Here is a 19541-nt window from a genome sequence, read left to right on the forward strand (position 1 = left end):
GAAGAATGTAATATTGATATATTAATGAGTAAGTTACAGTGCCCTGTGATTATTTATTGTTATAGGCAATTGAGCTATTTTTCATAATCAATCAAATTTAATGTAACTGTCATCTGAGATATAAATTAATCATATTCCTGATTAATTATTCAAATTCCCTATATATCATTTGAGTTAATTATTCTGTAAGACTCATTGTTGTTACATTTACTAAATATCCATATTGACATTTATGTGTATCTATTTCACATTTCTAGGAAGAGCCTCACAAGCTCGACAGCCGGTTTACCAGAGAGCAAGGAAGCATTTTAAGGCTACAGTCCTAGATGAATCTCAGGAGATGCCTGTCCCAGGACACATCACAGAGGAGGCCCTCCCTGCGGGTGGAGTAGCAAAAGATCATGACTATGCCTACCATCTTTCTCCTGGTTAGTAACAGGTTATTCTATGTGGCAATAAATTATTTTGTAACTATAGGGTTCGTCAGGTTCATGTTTTTACAGGAAGCTCAGTTACTTTGAATAATACCACACAATTTGACAATGATTTGGATGATTGAGAATCTCTACAGATATTATGTTGTAATCTTAGTTTTTGTAGTCTCTTTATTTCATAAGAGCCAAGAATTACTGTCAAGCTAACTAACAAATAACATCCAATAATAAAGACGGGGTGAAAACTAGTATATAACTTACTGATAAACATTAAGGTGTATGCTTTTTCTTGCTTATAAGGTAAACTAGGTGCTGCTACATGGAGAATTCAAGAGTTGGAGCTCCAGGTTTTGTCACTAGAATGTGAAATCCAGCAGCTGACAGTGAAGCAGCAGCAGCCTCTGATTTTCAAATTCTGTGTCACAGATGAGGTCTTCCGTTACTACACTAGGTTCAGCTCAAAGCAGGTCTCCAGTGTGTTTTGGGAGTCAGTTTACCCTTCTGCTTCAAGCATTTTGTACTGGTCCAAAGCAAAGTGAACAGCACAAGAGAGACCTAGCCCTCAGCGAAAACTTTGGCTCATTGGTGAAGTGTTCATTATTCTCTGTTGTGTTGCAGCTGGGGTTCAGGAGAAAACGTGCGCACGTACGCGCCCTGTCAGGCACAGCAGTCATTCTATTCTACATCAGGCCGGCGACACACTGGATGCGTGGCGCAAGCGTCTCAGCTGCGTGGCGTGTCTGTTTTTAATTCGGCTCCCATGTTAACAGGTTAGAGCATGCAGACTGCCTGCGTGAGTGTCGCGAGGAAAACGTGTGCATGCTAGAAATAGAACCGACGCCTATTTTTCACGCTTCTGGTGTGTAAATACACAGATCACGTGAAGCAGCCACCACGCTTCTGGCACGCAGCAGAGACGCCACGCAGCCAGTGTGTCACCGGCCTCATTCACTGATCAAATAAGGCTTTGTCAGCCGTCAAATAAAAAGATCAATGCAGAAAAACCCCTGGATTGGTTATATAACATTGGACAGACTGCTGATCCGGCCAACACGTATATTCAGCGCACATAAGGTAAAAGTTTTGCAAACGTTTTTTAGAGAAATAAAAACAGGTCGACGAATCGATGCGCATATTTTGCGTCGAGGTATTTTTTGCATCTACGTCATCTATGACATCGACACGTTGTCCCAGCCCTAGACAGGAGCAAACAACGTGATTGGGAACAGCTGTGTGCAATGAACAGTGATTAGTCCAGATAAAGGCTAGTGGGAAATGCAGTTCCTGAAGTGGGTTGACGATATGGGGAAGTGAGACCTCTAGTGGACACCCAGGGATACACAAACCATACACTGTGACAACGGTTAGTCATATCATCCAAACATGGTCAAGCTACCTTTACCAGGTTATTGGCTCATTACCATTGTGGATAACAAGAGAGCAACTGCAGGCCACAATGCCTGACAAGTTCAAGCTGTACTGCCTTCAGGTGAGAGTGATAATAGACTGCACTAAGATCTGTTGTAAAATAGCATCTTCTCTCTTACTACAGACCACACCACCTTTAAAGGTCTAACTGGCATTGCCCCATGTGGGGTTATCACACTTATTATCTAAATTGCACACAGGCTCAATAGTAAGTAAAATTTATTTATATTATCATAAAATTTATTTATATTATTTATATTTTACAGAATATTTATATTTTCACAGATAAAAAATCACTAAGTTCTTCACAATAAGGTGTAATACAATAACAATAAAAAAAAAACAGGAAACACAACAAACAACCATGAAAAACCCTCAACTAACCAAAAGCCTGCTTGAAGAGAAGAGTCTTCAGTTGTTTTTTAAAAGAATCAACAGAGTTTGCACAACGCAAAGAAAGAGACAAAGCATTCCACAGCCTAGAAACGACTGCCTGGAATGACTGGTCCCCTCTAGTTTTAAAATGAGTATGGGGAACGACTAATAGCCTTTGGTCAAATGACCTGAGACTCCGGGTAGGAGTATGAAGCTGAATCAGGTCAGTGATGTATGTGGGGGCTTGGCCATGCAAGGCTCTAAAAGTAAGGACCAGGATTTTAAAATGAATTCTATACTGGACTGGTAACCAGTGAAATGCTACTTAAGCCGGCGTGATGTGTTCTCTTTTCTTAATGTAAGTTAAAAGCATTGCAGCAGAGTTCTGGACAGCCTGGAGACGATAAAGCTCCTTCTTATTCAAACAGGTAAAAAGGCTGTTACAGTAGTCTAATCGAGAGGAGATGAATGCATGAATGATCATCTCCAACTCACCCTTGGTCACAAATGATCGTAATTTGGAAATGTTCCTCAGTTGAAAGAAACAGTTTCTAACTAATTGTTTAGAATGCAGCTTCAAGGTCATAGCTGACTCGAAAAGAACACCTAAGCTACTGAGGCTCGGTTGGACAGACGAGCCCAAATCACCAATATGTTTTTTTATCTTGGGGATTTTACTTTTAGGGGCAATAATTTGTGTTTGAGTTTTGTCAGAATTCAGGAGCAAACAGTTCTCACACAACCACTGTTTGATACTAGTCAGGCAGTTGGTTAAAGAAGACAATTTAAAGAGCTCAGTTTCCTTAAAAGAACAATACAGTTGAATGTCATCCGCATACAGATGGTAAGATATGTCACTAAACTGGCTAATTATCTGACCAAGAGGAAATATGTACAAGAGAAACCAAATAGGTCCCAATACAGAACCCTGGGACAACTCAGCAGTTTCAGACATAATCTGATTCACATAAACACTAAAGCTTCTACCAGTCAGGTAGGATGAAAACCATTTTAAAACTGATCCAGACATACCAACCAGATCACGAAGTCTATTGATCATAATACTATGATCAATGGTGTCAAAAGCTGATGAGAGGTCCAATAAAACCAGCACTGTATATTCTTTCGAGTCAGCTGACATCATAATATCACTCGAGACTTTAAGTAATGCAGTTTCTGTGGAATGTTTTTTTCGAAAACCAGACTGGAATTTGTCAAATAACTCATTTTGTCAAATTCCTCTAGAAAAAGAGTGAGTTTCTCTGCTACAACCTTTTATAGAATTTTTCTATCTTCGATATAGAAATTATTCGGCAATCACAGATCTTGCAGTTACTTCAACCGGAAGATTGAATAATGGCTGATAAGGGGCTCCAAATTGAGAAGATGCTGTCACAGGTGGGAGCAACCCTCATCATCGCTCCACTGAAAACATTGAATCAGCTCAGCACAAAGGACACCCAGAAAACACAAGACTATTGCCCGCCTGAGAATTTTAGTTGAGAGGGCGATACGCAGGATGAAGGGAGTACCACATTTGGCATGGGCTTGTTCTTCTTTCTATGGCAAGTTCAGTGAATCAGCTGTGGGTCATCTGTTGCCTTCTCTCAAACTATCAGGGACCTCTTGATATCAAAGGGGACAAACCTGTCTGAAGCATTTCCTTTCCTTGGCCCCTGGGCGATACGAGATAGAAAAGTGGAAGCGGGTGAAGAATAGCGCCCAGTGGGCCTGTCTCGGGTTCAGCCTCTTGGCGACCCACAAATATTCGAGGTTCTTGTGTGAGGACTAGAAAAGGATGTTTGGCTCCCTCCAGCTAATGCCTCCATTCCTCCAGGGCCAACTTGATGGCCAGCAGCTCACGGTTGCCGATGTCAACAGTCAAAAAGTTTTAAGTAAAAAGTCCAAATATACAAATCCATTGAATCTTAAGTAAGTGTATCAATCCATATATTCACAGAAAGATTTAAAAATAATGTAGAGTTAGGCAGAATGCGTTTAGATGTGTTGCATTACAGCCTACGTGTTTATTAATGTTCAAATTTTGGCGCGAGGAAGCTCCTCGTCAGCCCGCGCTGTAGCTTGTTGGTCAATAATATAAACTTTAAACCTTAGTTTAGTGTTGGGAGCTGTTACTGAACAGCACACTGTTTGTAAAATTGAAATGAAAACATTTATGCCAAACTTATTTTTAAAACTGCGTTATCCACAACATGGATTTTTATTTTGAAATACTTCGTTTGTGCAGCTTGCATTGCAGAAAAAGCATTTAGCTCCTCTTTAGGGGGTTAACGTTATCATGCATTTGCAACGTGTTAATATTCTTGTTTCTAATAGAAAACGTTAAAGGCATAAAGGTTCTGCATTGTTTTTAAATAAGCAAATTTACAAAGTTATTATTTATATATATATATATATATATATATATATATATATATATATATATATATATATATATATATTAGTGGTGGGCCGTTATCGCCGTTAACGTGCTGCGTTAACGCGAGACTCTTATCGGGCGAAAAAAAAAATATCGCCGTTAATCTATTCTCAAAGTTGGGTTGGGAGCTGGGTCTATACTAAGCAAGCTATGATGACTTTCACCTTGATATTTTATATAACTGACTCGCTGAGGAGTGACGACAGCCTAAAAAGATGCTCAGGACAGTTGACGGGCCACTGCTGCCCATCGTCACGAAAGCTTATCTTTATCACATGTTGTTAAGCCATACCGCTTGTCGATTTAAACATTAAAGCATCCAAAAACTAGACACGGAAAAGCTGTAAAGAGCAGCGCTGGTCAGTGCTGTCATGGATTGCAATATTCTGTTCAGTGAGACCTCTGAAGGTGCAGAGTTGTCTTCTTTCAAATGCAGAAAGACATTCATTGAGCACAACTATCCAGTTGTAATGCCATTGCAATATGACTTGCAGCAGTCTGGAAGTTTTAGTACATACTTTCCAGTTCTATCAATGATTCAATCACTGTTTTGAAATTCTGACATCCTTACCAAGATTACTGTAGAAAATTCTGAGGTTGGTTGTTATAGATTTTAAGTTGATGGAACTTATTACCGTGAAAATGTTGCAGAAAATGTCGATGATTTAGAAATCGCCAATCCTTTAGGGACAGCTCGCAAAATTTTTGCGAGTTGTGTGCAGTCTATTGAACCAATTTACACCCTAAGTATCGCTCAGCACTACATTCCATTCAGTTAGCTGTGCTTTGTAAAGTAACAGACATCCAGACATATGGATACCCTACTGTACTAGCACCACTGTTGCATGATCTCCAAACTCTTGAATCAAATGGTGTGTTTATTGACTCAGTCGGTCATAATGTCAAAGGAACAGTGTTTTGTGTTTCGGCAGACAATTTGGCTGCTCACGGATTAGCAGGCTTTGTTGAGTCCTTCAGAGCAGGTAATATTTGCAGATTTTGTTTGGCTACTTCTGAGGAAGTGCAGGTTAGTTCAGTCAGTGATGGGACATTTGTCCACAGAACCAAAGCTGAGCATGATCTTCATGTTCAAAGTGTGATGCACAATGACTCTGTTGACAGTCTCTGCGGAGTGAAGAGAGACTGTGTTCTCCGTCAGTCACTAACACATTTCCATCCAATTACAGGTTTCCCACCAGACATACTTCACTACTTCACAATACTATTGTACCAGCTGAATTATGTCTATGGATTAAAGAGATGTTTCAACTCAAACACTTTATCTTTTGATTCAACCATTCTAGTGTAATGTCATTCCCTTATCAGTTCTCAGACAAGGTAGATAAACCTAAGCCCTTACCGAAAACATTCATGTCTAAAGGTACGATAGAAGGCAATGGGCATGAAAATGCCAATTTACTGAGATTGCTTCCTTTACTTATAGGAAATGCAGTGCATAAGAAAAGTGCTCCATGGGCAGTTCTAATGGAACTAAAGGATTTGGTGGAATTGGCAATGTGTCCAATTTTTTTCACAGAGGAAATGTTAGAATATCTGTGATGCAAAATTGACGAGCATAGACAAACACTGAAAGAAGTATTTCCTGAATGGAGACTACGACCCAAGCACCATTATATAGAGCATTACGCTGATCTAATTAAGTGCTTTGGACCCTTGGTTCATCTTTGGACAATACGGTTTGAGGGGAAGCATCGCTTCTTTAAAAAGGTAGTGCATGATTCTCATAACTTTAAAAACATTCTCAAGACTATGGCAGTCAGACACTAATACATTGCCATCTAAGTTCTGGCTCCTTTTTCAAACCTAAAATTCAAACAAGTGCTGTTAACTCCATTTCTGTGTCATCCCTACCAGACATTGCTCAGATGTGCATCAAAAAGCAAACAGACAGTGATTCATTTTCAGGACCTTGAAGGTAACAGTTGATGATACAGAGTATGCCAATGGCATGTTTGTATCAGTGGGAGAAAGTGGAGGATTGCCAAAATTTGCCAAAATTTTGCAAATCTACTTGGTAAATAATAAAGTTTCTTTCTTCTGTACTGACTATGACTGTTGGTATATAGAACACCTTCGTTGCTATGAACTGTGTCCTCCTGTATTAGGGCATTGTCAGTCTTTCTACTTGCACTCTCAACTAAATGACACTGTGACTTTGTGTTGAAGGACGGTTATTGCTGACTACAAAAAGGTTCTTACCAGTTACACACAATGGAGGCATGTGAAAGGTGGGTGAAATATGCATTTTGTACTACTATTCCTGGCATATCCAGTTAGAATAAATAAATAAAATTTGAGTGAGTCAATATTTGTCATTTTTCCTACTCCTCCCATAGCACATCAGCAAGCGCAGAGTCTTGTGCAATGATACTGCGTGTTGTTGAAGCAGGCCGTGCAAGGAAAGTGAAACTTAGTGCACGACCAGCCTCAGTGCACTTATTCAAATTTTAAAAGACCAACTTCAGCTGGACCTTGAGTCCAGTTTACAATATGAGGACCCTGATTTTAATAATCAGCTGACTTCCTTGGATGATATAAATGAGTTGCCTCAAAAGGCAGTGGTCCATATCCTGCCAGTGGAATCAGATGGCTCCACTTCATCTACTGAAATTCTATCAGATGTGTCGAATCCTGAACGTGCTAAGATGTGGCCTCGTGGTGATTTTCCAACACACAGTTTTCCTATGATGTTGAACTAAGGCTTAGACAGGGAAATTATGAATTTGAGAAGATTTTATGATTTTAAGGCATACCCAGATGACAAACAGATAAGTAGCAGAGGCCCTTGTAACAAAGCATCCTTGTTTGAAAGAGCCCGGCTCTGACACTGGTTGGAATGGGTGGAAAATCAGTTTGAAGTTCAAAATGGGCAACTTTTAGGAACAAAATGAGGAAAATTGAAACAATAAAGCTGAAAACCTGTAACCACTGACTTGGAAAAAAATATTCGAAGTCAGTGGTTACAGGTTTTCAGCTTTTTCATTTTTTTTAGTGCTCAACAGAAAAAAATACTGAAAAAGATTTGGAACAAGTGAAAGAGGTTTAGTCTTGGGTGATCTACACTTACAACACCGAATTTATATAATACCCTTTGATAGTAACTGTCCTAGACCAATTTTTTTTTCTCTCTAAGTGTAGTTTAAGCTATGCAGTCACTTACCAGAATGTTAAATGTATTTTTATTTATTCGAATATTTAATTTTGTCAACTTAAATTATTTTTTCTTGAAGCTCTTGTTTAAACAAAGTTGGTCATGTTAAATTGTTAAAAAATATTTTACAAAACATATATTTATATATAATTTTATTGACATAAATCACCGGGTTCTGTGCATTACTTGTTCCTGATTTTTTTTTTCTTTACAGGAGTCATGTTGATTTGTTGTATATATTTGTCAAAAAGAACACCATAGAAAGACAGAATTGTTTTTTTATTCTCCATTGTATTTGCATTCTGGGCATACTTTATTCATTTTAAAATGGTGTTTATTGTAAATCTGTTACTGCCAAACAGTTTTAAAGGTTTTAAGAAATTTGCATGTTTATAGAAGGCATGTTTATTGTAAACATTCATGTTGGTATAACCTTTTAGACATTTTTGTTTAAAAATAAATGTCAAAAATGGTATTGTGTGTTTGCTTAATTACAGATGCATTTTCATACATGTATAGTGTTTAGAGATTTAGAATTTGGTTAATTTGATTTATGAAACTCAAAAGGGAAATGTTAGTTAATAAAAAAGTCATTTGCTATCAAAATGTATGAGCTGGGTAAATTGGGTATTTTAAGTGAGAAGATTTTTTTGAGTACAACAAACTCAAAACTAGAGGTTTCTGCTTACTTAAAATAAGACGTTTCATAATTTAAAAAATTTGATGTAACTGATTACCTCAAATTTTTTGAGTTTTGTCAACTTATTTGGGATTACAGTGTTGAGGTAGAGCTGAAAGGCCCTCAGACATTGCAGGAACTTCGCAACGTGGCGACGTGTTCCGCTAGGCTCCCGGAGTAAATGAGGATATCATCTATATAGATGAGGTTGTATGTGCTGCAGAGGTCCAACCTGGTGAACACAGTGGCACCACGGAGATGTTCCACAGCAGCTGGGACAAGGGGAAGTGGATAGCAGAACTTACAACTTATGTTGTTCAGGGCACGGTAGTCTATACAGGGCCGTAAGGCTCCATCCTTCTTCTCCACAAAGAAGAAACTGGAAGCAGCAGGGGAGGTAGATGAACGAATGTAATCCTGAGCCAGCGCCTCCTTGACGTACTCCTCCATGGCCTTCTCCTCTGGGATGGAAAGGGGATATATCCTTAGGCACTGGTTCACCCAGAAGCAGATCGATTGCACTGTCCCACGGCTGATGTGGAGGCAGCTTGGAGGCCCATTTGGGGCAGAATACGTCGCTGAAGGGGATGTAACAGATCAGAATGGAAATGGATTGGTTTTCCACTGGACTCTCGAAGGAGGTGGTACATACAGAAAGAGATGCTGGGGAAAGTTTGGCCGAACCAGAGTAGGGCGCCGGCTTGGCTATGGGACTGGCGTGCACGGCAAGTGAGGAAGTGGTGGAGTTGTCTGGGGAAGTGCTCGCAGGTGTTGGGGATGCAGTAGGGTGGTGAGTGTCAGACGCAAAGCATTGACCAGGTCCTGGAAGGGGTCCGTGAGGCTCATGCTTGTGCCAATCAGTCTTGGTCTGGTCTTCTGTTACGGAATACCAGGACAGGACACTGTGGGTAACAGAAACACAGTTTATTGAGGCACAAGCAGAGGAGCGGGGAGTGCTGGGTGAAGTGATGGTGCCAGTGAAGAATGGATCCGTAAATGAGTGGTTTTGACACTCAAGGAAGAGGCTGTACCACACACATGCACGATGAATACTTGGAGCTTCTGGAGATTGCTGGAGAGAGGTAAATAGAGATAGCGTTAGTCCTTAGAGTTAGCATACAGGTGAGACCTTGTTGCGAAACGAGACCGGATGCTGAGTGTGTGTATGTGGTATTTGTAGTGCTGAGGTGATTGCTGGTGGATGAGGATCAGGTGGGAGTGATTAGTATTCAGGTGAGGGAGTGCGCTTTGATTGGTAGGAGGTGGAACCTGGCGTGTCTAACAGTAATGGGTCGGTTCACATTTAAACATTTAAACCAAGTGCCAACTCTTCTGGCAGGGTATAATGTGGGGACGCAGGACCACCACCTGTTTTTTTCTGCTCTGCCTTTTTCTTGTTTGCTGTTATAAACAGACAAACGCATCATTTACATTTTTTTGGGTGAAACAAACTAAACAGTAGAAGTAGAAAAGATTATCATTTTGGAGAATGTTCTTGTACTTGACTTTTACTTGTTCCCATGTTCTTGTGGGTCCTGAGGTGGCTCTGATGTTAAACAATTATGAAATTATTAAAAATACAACAATATATACTGGTATAAGTGATAGAACCATAACATGGAGCTCTTACTCATTACTCATCCCTGCTACTTTTTGCCAGAGTTCTTATTTGGTATTCTAGTAAGAATTCTAGCTGCAGAGTTTTTAGGTCCTATAATTACCACCTCTGTTTTTTTTTTTTTTTTTTTTTTAGAATTTAGCATTAAGAAATTACTTATTATCCAGTATTTTATATCTACTATGCATTCTGCTAGTTTTTCAAATTGGTATGTTTCGCCGGTACACCAAGAAATATAGTATCATCAGCATAACAGTGAGAGCTAACACCGTGTTTAGGTAGCATGTAAAGTGTGAAGACTCATCATCTAGTTCAGCTTTCTTTCAATGGTGCACTAGTTTATCCAAGCTGCAACACAAGTCACATAGACCAGAGTACTCGTGCAACATAGCAACAGTGACCAAAGTAAAATCAAAAGATTTCTGACATAACAAGAGTCCAATCGAGCAGCGAGTTCTTTCGTAAAATCTTCTTTAAACGACAGCAGCTTTTAAATTTGGGTGGAGAGTGGAGCATTTGAATCGCCATGCTCGTAAATAACTGAACTGTGAGTGAACGTTACCATATTAAGGACTCAAAAACAGGAATGACAGCCATATTCTACTGCTGTGTGAACATGGCCTTTGTATTTTCTTTTTTTTTTCTTACAGTTCTTTAGGAGAGCACATTGAAATCTTGACCTCTTTTTTTTTTGCCCAAACTAGTTCCTTTTTAATTAGGATTCTGTCTGTGCAATGAATTCTCAGTTTTTCTCAAAGGTGAAGAGATAACTGTTGTTGCATGCATGTGACACCTTGTTTGTTAAACAAATCAGATTTTATTTGATCAATTCTAAACTCTGTCGGTTAGCACTGCATCCTGCTTCCATGCAAATTTTATATGCTTCTGCCCTTTCTTAAATCCCTCCATGTTCTAACATGTCCTATTTTTAAAAATGTTTGAAACCTTCTCATGTTATTTCCCCTTGATGAATTGCTTGCTGTTTTCGTCATTTGTAATTCCCTTTGGATAAAAGTGTATGCTTTATTAAATTGAATAATTAAATTAAATAATTAAAATTAATACTTTATATGGTTAAATGTAAATGCATTTTATCAAGATCGGGCCTATGATGCTCATCTTGTGTCAAAGCACATTTCTGAAAGCATGCACATATCATATCAAGATGTGTTGCATACTCCATTAGATTTTATATTCTTACATTACTCTCCAACCTATGCCTCTGCAGATAAAATTCGACACGATCCAATGAGATTAAATGAACATGACACTGCTGTATATTCGCCGCATTTTATTTAGACTTTTTTAAGTTAAGCATGTTACATGAAATGTCGGCTCATTTCAACACTGTACAAATAACAACACCGCCTTTCAGTTGGTTTTGCGATGTGGCACTTAAACTCTCAGTTTGTATAGAGTTAAATTTATCTTAATTCAAATAGCAGCTTCCTGCTGTAGTTATTATATCAATCTCAGCAATTTGATTCTCCGTGCCAGTTTTTCTGGACACAAACATAAAAGTTTTCCTTCGCTGTTGGTACACAGTTAAAATTTACTTGATCAAGCTTTTAAAACACTCCCATTCAAATTACTCTCGGACACACGCCGTGTTACGTGAGATTGCATTCACTTTGTGAACGGATACAAATGGGCAAACATTGTTCTCTAATGTTTAACGTTAACTTAGGGGAGTCGAATATCAAATTTGATTCGGCAGTGGAACACGCACTGGCAATCAAACTATATGAAATATGAATACGGGGACTTTGATAAATAGATTGAGGAACCCGCTCAAAACTATTCTTTATTCACCGATTTATATCCCTTTTGAAACACTAAGTTTAGCTCCGTTCAGCAAACAGTGACTGAGATAGCGTTTGAGACACTGGAACACGCAATGAAATCAAATCAGCTATAAAACAAGGCATTACACAAATGAGGAACACGCTCAATTTCTACCTTATTGTACGATCTCAGATGTTTACTTTTAAGTTCACTTACTGCTGTTAACAAAGGGGAGACGGACTCGAGTTAAAGTCTCCTCTAGCTCCTTTCATTCAAGCGGGAGGGCGCGCGCTGCTTTCGTCACGCGTCACACAAACACACACACACATACTCCGGTCTCGCAAGCTTCTCAGCTTTCATTCCTTTAGCAAAATCAAAGATTAAATAAACTTGGTTTATGCTCACAATTTAGATTAAACTGCCCGCATTCTCCACCATTATAAATGTAAGGGAAACAGGTCAATTTAGCTCAAAGGGAATCATTTAAGATTTTAAAGGGAATTTGAACAGAATCACTGTTTCACGGCTGGTCACGGAGACGCCCTGCGATTCAGTGAACTAGCCGTTTAACATCAAATCTGCGCTGGATACTAATATCCAAACTATAGTGAAACACTATCAATTAGCACAGTGACAAGATCGGCAGTTTAAGACATTAACTTGTAAGCACAAAACACAAGATACTTCTCTTTTCAATATGAATAAGGCTTTATTAGATAAATCTAAGACATATAAACTATTCTAACACATAAACGCACGCACACACACATTCACACAAGTTGCAGGAAGGTCGAAAGTTAAGGAAAGATGAGTTTAAGAGAATGGAAATATGGAATCCCAAGTTTACAGCAATACGTTAAATTGCATAGACATGAACAACCATCAATCACGTAATTAGCGCTCGCATTGAGTTCCTCAATGGGGTTAAAATTATATTAGATACACCAGCACAACAAATATCTGGGAATACGTTGCCTTCGTTTGCTGTGAAAGGGACTCCCGTTGAAAGGGGTATCCCGGTGTCGCTGATTGGCTGGAAGTTCAGTTGGCTGAAGTGACGTCTTGGGGAGCCCGTGCTTGGGCGTTGGCTGAAGCTGGAGTTGTGTGGCTGGTCGGAGTTCAAACGCGCAGACGAGGTCGACGTTACAAAACTTAACTCAGAACACGAAACTCTCAAACGGAAAAGAAAAGAAATAAAGTTTGACGAGACTAGGTTGTGTTCCTTCTCATTGTGGCATAGAAGCAGTAGGCAGGCACGCTGGAACCGCGCTCAAAGAACAATGACGACTAACCGCATGGCTAGATGCTTATAGCTAAAGCTAGGTAGCAAAGCTACAAGCTAAAAGCTAAGAGCAGGCATGACTGATAGCACGAGCAAGGCTGGAACTAAAAGCAGACTAAAAGCCCGCATGACTGATAGCACAAGCAATGCTAGACTAAAAGCCGACATGGCTAATAGCAGCAGCTAGACTAGAACTAAAAGCAGACTAAAAGCAAGGCATGACTGATAGCACAAGCAATGCTAGAACTAAAAGCCGACATGGCTAATAGCAGCAGCTAGACTAGAACTAAAAGCAAAAATTTAATCGTATCCAAAGTATTTAAACTTTCTTGTTGGCCACCCCTCAAATGTTGCCTTGACCAATCAGATATGTTCTTGGGGTGGGTATCATAAATCATTTGTTTATCTTACCAAACATGATTCCTATAACATGATTATGATATATTTTACAAATAAATGATTGTCAGGACAATATCAAGCAAGAAAATGCAATTATTTCAATACTAGACATGACTATGTATCCTATAGTTATCAAAAGACATACACAATAAGTGATTAAACATGATAGTCAAATGTGTGGGTTACACGTAAATGAATATGGAGTTAAGCAATGGAATGATTCATTCATAAGTCTTTTTTGAATTCATTCTGGTCCATATATAATGTATAAAAAGGGTTTCTTTGCCATTCTCTGGCAAAGGACTTTTCTGTGAAGACAAAGGTTTAAAGCCCTTCCCCCTTAGGAATTTCAGTCTGGTTCTTCTGGGTGGGGGGAAGTCAATGCAAGTATTTAACTTGATCTCCTGGGTTTACATGTGATGTCCAGCGTTGCATTTCAATCACGAACAATAAATTTGATTTTAATATCTCTTCTTCGAATTAAAATTGTTAATAATTGTTCTATTGGTGTTAATGTTGAAAGCTGTTGTGTGAACAAGTTGGTTGGTTGGTTATCTTGCTTGGTTCTTGTGGCACTAGAACTGATTTATGACTTCCTGAGGAATTCAGCTCATGTTTCAATGCACACAGCTCTGATGGACTCTTTGATTTGTCTGATTCGACTCATTTCTGCTACACCACTCTCAAGAATTGCATTTTTGTTCCCGTTTCTGCACATTTAGCGGTCCTTCAGTGGGGTCACGTGTCCAATGTTGACTGCCCATCCCGGCGTTAGGGGTACTCCCGCTAGTATTCGCCAACGCTTTTGGTGGCCAACGCTTCGCTTTATTGACTCTTGTTGAGTAACTCCCCTCCAGCAGGTCTTCTCAGACCTCTCCCCATCCAGTCACGTCCTTGGTCACACATTGCCTTTATGCAGCGTTGTAAATGTGCTTGGAGAAGGGTAAGGTCAGCTCTCTGTCATACTAAGGTTTGTACACAAAGTGCCGCTAACAAGCGTCATGTCAAGAGTCAGAGATATATTTGTGGTCAGAGAGTGTGGCTTTCTACCCTCAACCTGCCACTCCAATCTGTCTCCTGCAAATTGGCTCCCCGACTTATCGGTCCATTTCAGAACGTTAAGATTATCAACCCAGTTACTGTCAGACTCAAACTATCCCCTAACCTACGTCGCATCCACCCGGTCTTCCACGTTTCATGCATCAAGCCTGTCATGCATGCTTCTCTTTGCCCTACTCTTTCTTCCGTTCGTGTCGAGGGAGCTGCAGTTTACAGGGTTCGTAAACTCCTTGATATATGCCGTCGGGGTCGTGGAGAAATGAGAAAGATTAATTCTATCCTGGAAAGAAATACCATTCATTCATCGTAGCAATAAGGATAAATCGGCAATTAAAGATCAAACAAGTATTTGATTTTCAAGGACTTGGTATGAGCGGATAAAAAGGCTAGCCGACTGCAAAGTAGCTGATGCTTTATTCTGCTAATTTACCCATGCATTTTGTTCCATCCCGAAGACATCGCATGGACAACTACAGGTGTCACCGAAATGCATTATCTCCCAGAGAAGTTGAAAAATATAAGTGTAAAATATAATTATAAGTGTAATATAAGTGAGTTGGGTAAACAGTCATTTATGTGACTTCAATTATTTCTTATTAAAATGAAATCAAAGTATAATTTACAATTTCAATCACTGCAAATGTCTTTCTCTCAATCTGTAAAAAAAAAAAAAAAAAAAAAAAAAAAAATATATATATATATATATATATATATATATATATATATATATATATATATATGCTGTGTGTGCAATAATTAAGTTTTGCTGATGTCTTGACTGATTTTATGATATTCACTGCACAAATACTTTTAACACTCATCTAATACGGTACTTTCTACATTCAAAACTTAGACTTTCTTAATTAGCGACAAATTCATTAAGTTGGCAACACTTTACAGACCTACCTTTACATCCTACATTTAACTGTAATCTTTGCTATGAGATATCATTCAATTTTGTATGAAAATGTGCTTTTGTGATTACGGGGCTGTGAGAAAAAGTCAACACCGATACTTGTTATTTATTTAAGGGTTTCTGTCTCCCTCTTGTCCCAAAGTTATCATAGTTAGCTGGATTTGATCCATATGCAGACCAGATGGTGGAACATGCACCCTGAGACGACCACAACACAGCCCTGAATCTCAGTGAACAACAGCACAGAACCTCAGAAATGACCATGAGAAACAGACAAGTCCTCTTCACAGACTCCACGGCCATCAGTGAATGTGTCAGGCCAGGAGCTGCTAGGACCACAATGCAGTTTCATCATGCTTACAGTCCACTACTGGTTAAAAAGCAGCGCTGCTGGACAGACTACAACTTCTCTGACCAAATAACAGCGTGACATATCCTGATTTTCCAGCAGTAGGAGCTGAATGAAATATTCTGAATGTCATCAACTCACAGTCTCACTAGTGATGCCGCCTGAAACCATAATCACCCCATCTTTGTTCATTTAACCAGAAGAGAGCAGAGTTGTCTGCTCCTGGTTTATCCCAAGGTGTTTCAGTCCCTTACTGAAGTTTGGGTTCCACTGTCACCTCTGGATTGCTTAGCTGAGCTTTAAAATACACTGCATATTCATTATGATTTTTTTATTGCACATTTACATGATGTGTGGGTTTTAGGTCTGATTTTCTATTTAGTTTAATGTACTCTATTGGCATAGTTTGTGTCTACATTAAAGCATGTCAGAAAATTAATAATTGTGATCATAGTAATATACAAATAATAATATGAAATATTAAAATTCCCATACAGCAATATAGTGTTGGCCCAGATCCGGCCCACATCAGGCCCGCATGAAATCCATTCGGGCCGGATCTGGGCCCACACTGCTTGCTGTCTGGGTCAGGTCTGGGCTATATAAGGCTCCGTTGTGGCTCAGATTTGGGGATTCTGGTTTACTAAAGGCTGAGAATTGGCACCAATAATAAAACCTGTTTTGGCATAGATCAGGGCTAGCTAAGGCTGATTAACTGGCTGAAATTCAGGCCGGTTATGGCCCATGTGTGGCCCTAGTCTTTAATCCAGTTCTGAGCCACTTCCGGGCCGTCATTCTTTACGGTACTTGGGCCGAGGGAAAATTCATTAGGCTTTTTTAAGATGCACCTTGCCTCGCCTGAAATGTATGTGAGAGTAGGTGGCTGCAGTGAGAGGAGGAGTGAACAAAGTGCAGGCAAGCCGGACAGATCTCTCTTCTCGTTGTGGATCTGACACCTGTTAGATCAAAGATGGCTATCGCGGGATTCACGCTAGTGCACAGTGTTGCTAATAAACTGGATGTAATTCAAGTTCTGTTGCTTTTATATGAAAATAAATAAAATGAACAAGACACCCATTTAATTACATACCAAAGATGTGATTATCAATATTTTTTTCTTTAAAACAGACATATGTGTTTTTATTTTATTTTTTAATTTTTTTATAAAAATTAAATTGCATAACCCAAAGAGATCTCACTTTCAGATAGTTTGGGAATATTCACACATAACATAAACACACAAAACATGATATTAGAGTTTTAAAATCAAACATTTTAAAAGAAAACATTACATCACCTTTGTTTAAACCAATGATCATTAAGCTGTGTCGTCAGCAAGTTGTTTCCCATCGTTCTTTTGATCAGCACAGTTGGTGGAGAGCAAATGCTCCCGACTGCAGAATCCGATGCGATTTTTGACAAATGTCAGCATGACATCAGAGCAAGGCTGACTGCACTCGTACACATTTCTAACTGGCATGCATCTCACGCTGATCACCGGTGATCGGTTCTGTGCAGATTTTGCTGATCTCAAACAAGCCTATTGTGTGACTTGTATCTGGGCCTGAAGATATTTGCTATGTGGGTTATTGCCAAATCGTCTTTGGTTAATAATGTATTAATTTTGCAACATTTTCACTGAAATTGAATTTATTATACCAGCTATTCTATTGCCCACACCTCTAAATACAAATTACAGGAGCATCATATGCTTGAAAAGGTGCCGATAATTTTGTCCAGTCCATTTTTGAGTTCTGTTTGAAATTTTAAAAGTGGTCAAATCAATGAAGTTTTATCCCCCTTTCTGAGTGGTGTCCATAAGTACAGATTTTCTAATACAATTATTTTTATTCTTCCAAACAAAGTTGAGAAGCACCGTACAAATTATTTTAAAAATGGCTTTGTCAATACTCAGAGAGAGTGGCATAAGTTAACCTTGACAAAACTTCAGCTTTCGCTAGTAAGATTCTTCCATTCAGTGAGAGATCATATTTAGTTTTTAAGAACACCTTAAAGGGGGGGTGAAATGCTATTTCATGCATACTGAGTTTTTTTTACACTGTTAAAGAGTTGGATTCCCATGCTAAACATGGACCGTTTCAGAAATTAAGTTGTACGTTTGAAGGAGTATTTCTGTTCCAAAAATACTCCTTCCGGTTTGTCACAAGTTTACGAAAGTTTTTTTCGAGTATGGCTCTGTGTGACGTTAGATGGAGCGGAATTTCCTTATATGGGTCCTGAGGAACTTCTCCCGGAAGAGCGCGTGCTCCCGTATAGCAGAGCAGAGAGATCAGAGCGAGAGCATCGTGAAATGTCACAAAAGGAGTGTGTTTTTGGTTGCCAGGGCAAGACAACCCTGCAGAGATTACAAAAGAAAAAACAGCATTAAGGTACCAGTGGATGGAGTTTATTTTTACAGAGCATCAACGGAGTTGTGCAAGTGTTTGTGTTTGTTCCCTGCATTTCTAAAATGCTTGTTTTACAAACAAAGCCCAGTTTGACGACGGATTTGCGTATCGTTTATTTCTTAAGGATGATGCAATCCCAACGAAAAAGGGTCACGATTGTTTGTTGGAACCACAGGCGGTGAGTAAAACTGCTTAAAATATCTCTGCCTCCTTGTTAGTGCGTCCGCCTCCCCTGCCGAAGACCCGGGTTCAAGCCCCGCTCAGAGCGAGTCGTTGCTGCTGCTGCTCTCGTTCAGTTTCAGCCTTCACAGCTGTCACAGTTTCCACATGCTCTCAACGCAAAAGCCTACTGGCGCTCGTGATTCTTTAGCTCCGCCCACACGTCATGCCTCCAGTCGGTCGTGTTTTTCCGGGAAAAATCGGAAAAATCTTTCTCTTATGAATATAATAAAACTAAATACTTTTTGGAGTTATGAAGGATGCAGTACTACTCTATAGGTACTCAAGATTAACAGGATATTGAGTGAAAATGAGCATTTCACCCCCCCTTTAAGTTAAGATACATGATCTTTGATTTGAATATTACAGATCTCTTCAAATTTCACTTTGAGAGGTTCAAGAACAGACTTGATGCTTTGGACATTTGCTGGATATACTTTAGTGCTGAAGGAACTTGGTTAGCATCTAGCAAAAAAAAAAAAAAAAAAAAAAACGCTGTGACTGTTTGTCAGTAATAGAGATACCAATGAAGACAACAAATAGAAATATAAGAAGAAAATATCAGGGAAACTAGACAAAATAAATTAGGCGATAATGGACACACTTGCCTAATATCATGTGACAAGTAAAATCTAATTTTGCTTACATAGTTCTTACTGCCATACAAAAATATTCACCACAATCAAACTTTTCCACTGATTTAAATGTGAATTTATGGCCAGCTGAATCAAAAGCTTTAGAAAAATGCAGGAAAAGAATACAAGTATTATGTTCAAGCCAAACAATATAATCCAATAAGTTTAAAATGAATCTAATATTATTAATTATATGTTGATCCCTCATAAATCCAGACGGAGTCTCAACTGTAATAGTATAAAACAAAAGTAATTTTCCCCGTTTAATTTCCCTCCTCTCGCCGCTTCTCTCCCTCCAGTCCAGCGTGTGGCGCTAAAACACTTTCATTTGTTTGTCAAACAC

The 19541-nt window shown here is 39.1% G+C and overlaps 1 protein-coding gene across 1 annotated transcript in view; it reads left to right on the forward strand.

Moving 5' to 3' along the window:
- LOC127955937 (zinc finger protein 271-like) overlaps nucleotides 1-19541 on the forward strand; it is a 191598-nt gene that overhangs the window by 154289 nt on the left and 17768 nt on the right. The window lies entirely within an intron of this gene.

The sequence above is a fragment of the Carassius gibelio genome, chromosome B4 (assembly GCF_023724105.1).
Source record: "Carassius gibelio isolate Cgi1373 ecotype wild population from Czech Republic chromosome B4, carGib1.2-hapl.c, whole genome shotgun sequence".
Taxonomy (NCBI): domain Eukaryota; kingdom Metazoa; phylum Chordata; class Actinopteri; order Cypriniformes; family Cyprinidae; genus Carassius; species Carassius gibelio.